The following is a 5,986-nucleotide window of genomic DNA, read 5'->3' on the forward strand; positions in this document are numbered from 1 at the left end:
ACAGAGAGACAGGGAGAGACAGAGAGAGAGGAGCAGAGAGAGAGAGACAGGGAGACAGGGAGGAGCAGAGACAGAGAGACAAGGAGAGAGAGAGAGGGGAGAGACAGAGAGGAGAGAGATGCAGGTGGGGAGGGTGAATCAGCACGCTGATGCCGGTGCGAGGAGGGCGAGGCAGGGCGATGGGAGAGGGAGAGAACGCCGACAGGCTGGGGTGGGGAGGGCAGCCTCCGAAGGGACCATCAGAGAAAGCACCTCTGAGACTCTGAGGCCCGAATCCTGGACAGGAGCGCTGGGCAGCATGTCGGGCCAGGGGAGACAGCGCGTAGACCCGGCCTCTTTTGGGAGTGGGGTGGTGGTGGGGTCACCCAGCACAGGGGCGCTGTGCGAGCTGGTGGCTCAGCCCCCACACCCTCCCCGGGGCCTCCTCCAGGGAGCCCACCCTGACCAGCTATGAGCCTGGCTTCTGACAGCCCCGTGAGACCAGCTGGCCCCATCAGGCTTCCGCGTGTGGGCTCACCCGCGCTCACCACCCCGGACCCTCATGGTTTTGTTTCTGCCCGGGGGGCTCAGAGCCAGGGGGATGCACGGGGCTGTGTCCCTTCAAACCCGCATGGTGAACCCTCACCCCCGCTGTGATGGCATTTGAAGGGTAGGCTTCGATGCGGTCACGTGGAGAGAGCGCTTGCAGGATGAAGGGCCCAGGGCCTTTGTGAACCAGGAAAAGGGTCCCCCCGAGACACGAGTGTGTGGGGCCCCTCGGGTAGACCCGCAGCCTCCTGAGCTGTCTGCAGAATTCTGTCTCACCAGTGGGGCTGATCGAGCCGGGAGGAAGGAGATGGAGGCTGCTGCCTCAGGATGTCCTCTGCACGTCTCAAGGACTCAGCCTTGTTAGGGCCGCAGGGCCGCCCGCGGAGGGCTAACAGGGCAGGGCTGGGGGCCCGGAGCCCCTGCAGTTCTGGGCTTCTCTCTCTCCCCCAGGTCCCAGGTGCTGGGCATTGAGGGGCGGGTGCTGGCGGGACCCAGTAGGTCACAAGCGACACACTCCAGGCTTTTGGGCCCCGCAGGGGGAGGGTTTCCAGGACGCGAACGTGACTCCATCGAGCTGTCCCAGAGGACACCCCCAGGCTGAGCTGCAGGCCAAGACATCGTCCCGTGGTGACCTGTCCTGACGAGCCGGGATCTCGGACAAGGGGTCCTGCTACAGCGGGGAGGGAAGAGGTGCAGGATTGCACGTGGGAGATGAGGGGGGTTTCAGAGGCCGAGACCCCCGGACGCAGACCCGGGAGCAAACGGGCGCAGAGTCCCAGCCAGCTGGGACGCGTGTCGGGGGAGAGGACGTGGGGGTCGGCCGGGGAGGCCACCAGGACTCTGCAAGCAGCCCGGGGGAGGGCTGGGGTATGTCGTCTCTGCCCGTGCGGCTTCCACGCCAGCTCTCTCGAAAATTCTGCAAGGTACCTACTATTCTGTGATAATGCCCTTTTTGCTTAAACTTGCTGAAGAGGGTTCTTTCTCGTGTCTGTGACTAAGACTCCCAACCAATATTCTGCAACGGCGCCGTCCAGTGGAACTTTCTGCCTTCACGGAAATGTTCTAGAGTCTGGGCTCTCCAGTTCGGGAGCCCTGGCCTCGGTCAGCCACAGGGCTCTTGATATGTGGCCCGTGTGGCCACAGAACGGAATTTCAAATTTTATTTAACTTCTCTGGTGGCGTAGTTGTAGGAGACGTAAGTTCAATCCCTGGGTTGGAAAGAGCACCCAGGGAAGCAAATGGCAGCCCACTGCAGTGTTCTCGCTGGAGAATCCCGGGGACAGAGGAGCCTGGCGGGCTGCAGTCCACAGGGTCGCAGAGAGTCAGACACGACTTGGTAACTAAACAGCAACAACAAAGCCATTCACATTTAAGTAGCTGACTGTGGCTGGAGGCACCTCTTGGAGGGCACCGCACGGTGATATAAATTAAGGAGGGGCGCGCCTCAGGATTAGCTGAGATCTCAGCGGCCAAGGTCATGGGGCTCAGGGACGAGACGGATGAGCCGGGCTTCCTCCAGGAGGACCAGGGTAGCAGCAGGTTTCCCTTCAACACAGTTTAGGGATCCGGGCACAACGGTCTGCTGACGGAACCGCACGCCGCAGCGCGGATGGTGGGTGCAGGGGGCAGCGCTGCCGAGGAAGCCCAGGCGGGAGGTCAGAGCACTGCCCAGGTGAGCGGAAAGACTCCCAGGAAGGTTCCCAGGTGAGCAGGGCGACGCCCAGGAAGGGAAGGAAGGGAAGCCCAGGGTCCAGAGGTGACCTAGCAGGACAGGAGGTGGATGGCTCAGGCGGGGCTGGGGAGAGGCCCTGGAATGAGGGACACCCAGGCGGATCCTTGGGAGCTGGTGCAGGTCCTAGGGCTTCAGTTTCAGCTGACTTAGGGAGTCGGGCAGGAGCCGCCAGGCTTCGAGGCTGAGAGGCGCGCAGGAGGCTCAGGGCTGATGGACCGGGGGGAGGCTTGTCAGGGAGCCCCGTGGCGATGAGCAGCCCGCAGTGGCCAGCCGCCTGGGGGTCAGGGCGGGCCTGGGCTGAGTTTGGAGCTTGGAGGCTCACGTGGTACTGTGCGTCTCCGACAGGGCCGGTCCACCGAGCCACAGCGGTACTTGAGAAATACAGGGGTGGGTGTTGTCTGAGCCTTTTTCCCGGGGTTACCTGAGTCGTTTGCACCACTGAAGACCTATTCTGAAATTAAATTTTTCTTACGGACCTGTTACAAGGAAGGTTTTGTCTAATGATTAGGTAACTTTTCTGCTCCTCTACCAGGGTGTTTTAATTAATTAATTAAGCCATGATTTGCGGCATTTGGGATCTTAGTTCCCTGAGAAGGGATCCAACCTGAGTCCTAATCACCGGCCCACCAGGGAATTCCCTACAAGAGCTTCTTAATTTCTTGTTTTGCTTTTTTAATTTATTTTTTAATGGGAGGACAGTTGCTTTACAATGTTATGTCGGTTTCTGCTGTACAGCGATGCGGATCGGCTAAGTGCTGTGTGTGCTCAGATGCTCACTCGTGTCCGACTCTGCGACCCCGTGGACTGCAGCCCACCAGGCTCCTCGGACCATGGGGTTCTCCGGGCAAGAATGCTGGAGTGCGTTGTCACTTAAGCAGAGATTTTCTCCTGTGTGTGAGAGAGCTATGCTAACATAAAGTCAAGAACTGAAAGGATCCTGACCTTTTGCCCTGTGTAGGTTTATGGCGTGTCCACGAGCTTCTGCGTCATGAGCTTCCCAGAGCTTGCGGCAACGTTGACAGACGCCCAGCTCTGCGGAGATCTCGGGTCGGCAGCTCGTGCCGGGGCGTAAGGAGCAGACGCAGCGTCTGAGACAGCTGCCCTCCCCACAACACGTGCCCCCGTAAGGAAAGCGTGTGATCTGGGAGGGGGCGCAGGGGGCGGAAGTGACCCCGTCTACACCTGCGGGACCCACCCTGCCCTCTGGTGGCACATTCTGAGAATTGCAAACTCACGGGCAGCCCTTCCTCTGCACGGAGCTCGGGGGCTGGGTGGGGAGCGGCGGCAGTGAAGCTCTGGGAGGAGGAAGTGAGCTCGCGCAGTCCCTGCCTCGCCGTCCCCGCCTGCTCTGCAGTTCCTCCCCCAGCCCCGCCGCGCCCCTTCCCTGGCCCTCCAGCTCCGTCAGGGCATCTTCTCAGTGAGACCCTCCCCCTCTCTGTCTGAACGTGCCCTCCGAGGCCCCCTTGGCCGCCCTGTGTCCGCCCCCAGCACTCGGTACCCTGAGATGGTCACACCCTTTGTGTGATTTGGTTGTTTCTTCTGTTTCCGCTCTCATTAGGAAGAAAGCTGATGGAGGGCCGAGTTCTGCTGGCATCCCTGGGGCCTGGTGAGGAGCTGGTCTGAAGAAACGTTTCTGTGGACAGACTGAGCATCTCTCCATCCGTCCTGGGGAGAACCTTCCTGACCGCGCCTCAGGGCACCCCATTTCCCACTGGACTTCCCCTGCCATGCTCCCCTCTTCCAGCGTCTCCATCAGCCCTCAGGAGACCGAGACCCTGCCCCGGGGTCACCAGGGCCACCCTGCCGCCTCCTCATTTCACAGCGGGTCCAGAAGGCTTCGTTGGAGGAAAGGGGAGTCTGAAGCCACTGGAACTTTCTGGGGACGTGGGAACCCGCATCCCAGCCCCATGGACTGTGGTCCTGGAACCTGCGCCCCATGGACCGCAGTCTGGGGACCTGCATCCCGGGCCTGGGGACCGTGGTCTTGGCCCTGCTGACCTCTGGCCTTTTGTCCAACACATCAGGGACAGTTGCTCGTCTGGTGGCCGTGAGGCCAACGTTGATTATTTTATCATTAACCCATAGACATTATGCTTCCACTGTGGTTCCCATCAGTCTTTTGGATCAAGTCCCATCTCTGGATGTTTTCTCGGTCTCACTGGGGATCTTGTGTGACTAGGTCAGAGTATGTTGTTAGCAAAAATCTTAGGCTCTGAAAACGTGTTTTAAATGTATGTGCAGAGCCTAACTCTGGTCTTAATTTCTCTTTAAAAAAATCTTTTCTTCAGGCTGAGCATCTACCTTTCCAACTGCTGTTTACAACTAAAAACAAAACCCGATTGATCCAGTTTCCAAGTCCATAGGTTTACCTGATAAAGAAAGTCTACAGGCCTTGACGTGTCCATGTGATCAAAGTTTCCAACTTCACAGTCCGTCCCTCAGCCCAGAGCAGAGCCTAGGAGCCCTGAGGTCAGGGTCAGGGGCTGAGATGACTTCCCATTCCCCCAGGAAAGAAACCCTCTGTGATAAGATTTGTGGGAAACACTAAATTACGGAACCGCCAGCAGTGCTGTTTCTGAGCTGAGACCACACCTACGATTTGGAAATCATGACTCTCTTGCCTAAGCTCAGATGCGATGAAAACAGCATATTGAAAATTGTTTCTCTGCCAAATGTTTATGTGACGTTTATCCTAGTCATTGTAAAGTGACACACACCCGAATTGGACACGTGTCATACAGGAGGGCTGTTGATGTTAGATCCTGAATTAGAGCCAGTGGTGGGGAATCAACTAAATAAAACTCGAAAGTCACCGGCTCGACTCCGAAAGGTTGATAAGATCTGTGTCCGAGAAGATCTGGCACCTCTTAAGACCTCCGCTTTGAATCCCCTCCTGAATAAAGGTGCAGCTGCCCCTGTCTGCAGAGCTGGCCTCCAGGCGGCTGCTGCGGTGTGTTGTTACCAGTTGAATTCCTGTTACAGTTTACTTTCCTGTTGCGCTGTTCCTCTCCTGCTGGAAGCTCAGCTTTACGAGAGGTGGGCCCTGCCCCATGGCTCGGAACCTCTCAGGACTGCGACAGGCGTGAGGTCCCAGCTCAGAAGAAGAGCTCTGACTCAGCGACTCTGCACGGGGGACCACGTGTTGAGTCCGCATGTCCATGCGTCAGTGATGAGATGACCGCCACTGTGTCAAAGCACAGACAAGCAGAGGGAGCTGGGGTGGGTGCCCTCCCGGGAAGGGAGGTGCCCTTGTCCGGCGTCCGGCCCAGGAGGCTGAGCCCCGGGGCAGGGCCACGTCCGGCTGGCCACCTGAGCGGCAGAGCAGGACCCCTCGGCAGAGCAGGACCCCATGCCCGGCGTCTGACCCGGGGGTGCCCTGGAAACTGGGGGCCCAGGCCCAAGTCTCCCTCACCCACCTCGGGTCCCGGGGTCTTGGGAAGCAGATACGCCTACTGGCCTGGTTGGTGGTGCTTAGGACAAGTGACAAGCAGGATTGGAGAATATAGACGGGATGTTCTGCAGGAAAGGTGTCTGCAGGCCTATTTCTCATCCTCCAGAAGGTACGTGCCCTGGTGGTTGAGGGTCACCGGGAAGTCCAGTGAGCTAAGGCCGCAGACCGTCCCCACCCGGCCCAGCCCCTCTCCCGGTCTCACGGGGGACAAGTGAGGACAGTGTGTACAGACCGGAGCCGCCGGTGTTGGGGAGGGTGGACCCCTGGCCTTGCTC

Source organism: Oryx dammah, unplaced genomic scaffold (genome assembly GCF_014754425.2).
Source record: "Oryx dammah isolate SB20612 unplaced genomic scaffold, SCBI_Odam_1.1 HiC_scaffold_4, whole genome shotgun sequence".
In the NCBI taxonomy this organism is placed as follows: Eukaryota; Metazoa; Chordata; class Mammalia; order Artiodactyla; family Bovidae; genus Oryx; species Oryx dammah.